Genomic DNA, 4,099 nt, shown 5'->3' with positions numbered 1-4,099 from the left:
GGCTGTTAGCAGTTGCCTTATGTATTGAGGTGCTCCTCTGTTGGGTGCATATATATTTATAATTGTTATATCTTCTGCTTGGATTGATCCCTTGATCATTATGTAGTGTCCTTCCTTGTCTCTTGTAACAGTCTTTATTTTAAAGTCTATTTTATCTGATATGAGTATTGCTACTCCAGCTTTCTTTTGATTTCCATTTGCATGGAATGTCTTTCCATCCCCTCACTTTCAGTCTGTATGTGTCCCTAGGTCTGAAGTGGGTCTCTTGTAGACAGCATATATATGGGTCTTGTTTTTGTATCCATTCAGCATGCCTGTGTCTTTTGGTTGGAGCATTTAATCCATTCACGTTTAAGGTAATTATCGATATGTATGTTCCTATGACCCTTTTCTTAATTGTTTTGGGTTTGTTTTTGTAGGTCCTTTTCTTCTCTTGTGTTTTCCACTTAGAGAAGTTCCTTTAGCATTTGTTGTAGAGCTGGTTTGGTGGTGCTGAATTCTCTTAGCTTTTGCTTGTTTGTAAAGCTTTTGATTTCTCCATCGAATCTGAATGAGATCCTTGCTGGGTAGAGTAATCTTGGTTGTAATTTCTTCCCTTTCATCACTTTAAGTATATCATGCCACTACCTTCTGCCTTGTAGAGTTTCTGCTGAGAAATCAGCTGTTAACCTTATGGGAGTTCCCTTGTATGTTATTTGTCGTTTTTCCCTTGCCGCTTGCAATAATTTTTCTTTGTCTTTAATTTTTGCCAATTTGATTACTATGTGTCTCGGCATGTTTCTCCTTGGGTTTATTCTATATGGGACTTGCTGCGCTTCCTGGACTTGGGTGGCTATTTCCTTTCCCATGTTAGGGAAGTTTTCGACTATAATGTCTTCACATATTTTCTGTGGTCCTTTCTGTCTCTCTTCTCCTTCTGGGACCCCTATAATGTGAATGTTGTTGTGTTTCATGTTGTCCCAGAGGTCTCTTAGGCTGTGTTCATTTGTTTTCATTCTTTTTTCTTTATTCTGTTCCACAGCAGTGAATTCCACCATTCTGTCCTCCAGGTCACTTATCCGTTCTTCTGCCTCAGTTATTCTGCTATTGATTCCTTCTAGTGTAGTTTTCATTTCAGTTATTGTATTTTTCATCTCTGTTTGTTTGTTCTTTAATTCTTCTAGGTCTTTGTTAAACATTTCTTGCATCTTCTCGATCTTTGCCTCCTTTCTTTTTCCGAGGTCCTGGATCATCTTCACTATCATTATTCTGAATTCTTTTTCTGGAAGGTTGCCTATCTCCACTTCATTTAGTTGTTTTTCTGGGGTTTTATCTTGTTCCTTCATCTGGTACATAGCCCTCTGCCTTTTCATCTTGTCTATCTTTCTGTGAATGTGGTTTTTGTTCCACAGGCCTCAGGATTGTAGTTCTTCTTGCTTCTTCTGTCTGCCCTCTGGTGGATGAGGCTATCTAAGAGGCTTGTGTAAGTTTCCTGATGGGAGGGACTGGTGGTGGGTAGAGCTGACTGTTGCTCTGGTGGGCAGAGCTCAGTAAAACTGTAATCTGCTTCTCTGCTGATGGGTGGGGCTGGGTTCCCTCCCTTTTGGTTGTTTGGCCTGAGGCAACCCAACACTGGAGCCTACTTGGGCGCTTTGGTGGGGCTAATGGAGGACTCTGGGAGGGCTCACGCCAAGGAGTACTTCCCAGAACTTCTGCTGCCAGTGTCCTTGTCCCCACGGTGAGCCACAGCCACCCCCTGCCTCTGCAGGAGACCCTCCAACACTAGCAGGTAGGTCTGGTTCAGTCTCCTATGGGGTCACTGCTTGTTCCCCTGGGACTCAACACGCACACTACTTTGTGTGTGCCCTCCAGGAGTAGAGTCTCTGTTTCCCCCAGTTCTGTCGAAGTCCTGCAATCAAATCCCAGTAGGCTTCAAAGTCTGATTCTCTAGGAATTCCTCCTCCCGTTGCCGGACCCCCAGGTTGGGAAGCCTGACGTGGGGCTCAGAGCCTTCACTCCAGTGGGTGGACTTCTATGGTATAAATGTTCTCCAGTCAGTGAGTCACCCACCCAGCAGTTATGGGATTTGATTTTACTGTGATTGCGCCCCTCCTACCATCTCATTGTGGCTTCTCCTTTGTCTTTGGATGTGGGGTATCTTTCTGGTGAGTTCCAGTGTCTTCCTGTCGATGATTGTCCAGCAGCTAGTTGTGATTCTGGTGTTCTCACAAGAGGGAGTGAGAGCACGTCCTTCTACTCTGCCATCTTGGTTCCTCTCTCCATCCCATAGGTTTTTGCCAGTTTATTAATTTACATGGAGAACTATCTCTGGCAGGATAATGGCTCACAGTGATTTATACTGGGGATGCCCATTTAGGAGGAGACATCAACATTTTCTTCATAAGAAATAGAAATTGAATGGACTTAGGGAGTACTGTCATCAAGTTTTTTAGCTGGTTGTAAAAGTATTTTGGTACAGGGAATTCCCTGGGGGTCCAGTGGTTAGGACTTTGACTGCCGAGGGCCCGGGTTCAATGCCTGCTCAGGGAACTAAGATCCTGCAAGCCAGACGGCGTGGCTGAAAAAAAAAAAGTATTTCGGACTATAAAACTATGACAGCATTAACAGAATCAGAGCATTCTCTTGCTGGAAATATTTCTGTTAAACACTGACATTTTACTTTCCAACATCTTGGAATAAGGCAGTCATGGATTGGAATGCCAGCTCTTCTACCTACTAGCTATTTATTACCTAATCTCTCTGAGGCCTCAGTTTCTGCATCTAAAAAGTGGAAAGAGTAAAATGCATTTCACAGAGTAGTTTGAAGCTTAACGGATATAAAGCACCTAGCCCAAACGCACGCATAGTATTCAATAGGAGTTAGTTTTTACCACAGTCCTATTCCTCCCTCGTTTTTTGTTTATCACAGTTTTCTGCCTTTATTCCTTGTTTCAGAGAAGTTGGTTTCCAAGGGTATAGTTTATCTACCAGTAGTAGTTATATTTTAGATTTCATTTTAGGGAAGAGCCGAAGCCTCTTTATGAGCTTCAGCAAATCATTTTCTATTATCAGCAACCAGTGTCTTTAGAAGTTATCTTTTAGATGAGTTATCTATTGGGGAGGCATCTATCCTTTATATGCTAGCTCTTATTAACTGTAATTTCAGAAGGGCTATTTTCCAACCTTTCACCAAATTCAGGGGTACACCTGTTGGGGGCCTTCTGCTTTCTATGTACTGATTACAAATGAGTCCCAGAAAGTGGTCTCTAACAGCCCAACAGATGATCAGAGAGGATAAAAGAAGCAACACAGAACTCCCTCCACTTAATGCACTTGGTAATTGCCCTTCACAGCTTTAGACATTCATGGGAAAGTGAATGCACAATCAGCCTTGATTATCTGAAGCTAGTTATCGTCTCCATCAGCTTGGCCCCTGTCCTTTTTCTCTGCTCTCACCTGCTGATTGACCAGTTCACTGTTCATTAACAGTTTTTAGAAAGATGGGCAGAGAAGGAAAATGTTGTTACATTTTAATCAGTCTACTTAGGTTAAAAAAATTAGTTCATATAAAATGGTTTCATAAAAGTAAAGGAGAGGGATGAGGTTAAAAAAGAAAACTAAAATGATGTTTCTTGGTGTATTTGTTGATTTGGTATTATTCATGAGTCTTCAGCTCTAATGATCATGGCAACTTGACAGCTGTAACTACACACACACACACACACACACACACACACACACACACACACACACACACACACACACACACACACACACACACACACCCCATATAGGAGTAGAAGAAAATACACCAAAATTTAATAGTGGCTTTCTTTGGTGATGGAACTTTTACTTTCCCTTTTTGTTGTGCATTTTTTTCAAATTATCTACAATGACCCTCTATTACTTTTAAAATAAGAATAACAGGTATTATGGAGATTTTATTAAAGTGCACTTTGAAAGGTGAAGAACAAATGGCTGCAATGATTTAATATTTTGTAAGTGTATGTTAAGTACTACTTGAAGCTTTTATAAGATAGGTGAGGCAATGTTCCTTTAGGAAGCCCATCCAATTCTGTGGAACAGACAGAAGAGAAAATGCTGAAGGACCAGGGTAGAT

This window comes from Eschrichtius robustus, chromosome X (assembly GCF_028021215.1).
Source record: "Eschrichtius robustus isolate mEscRob2 chromosome X, mEscRob2.pri, whole genome shotgun sequence".
NCBI classification, from domain to species: Eukaryota; Metazoa; Chordata; class Mammalia; order Artiodactyla; family Eschrichtiidae; genus Eschrichtius; species Eschrichtius robustus.
Note: the sequence above shows the minus strand (reverse complement) of the source record.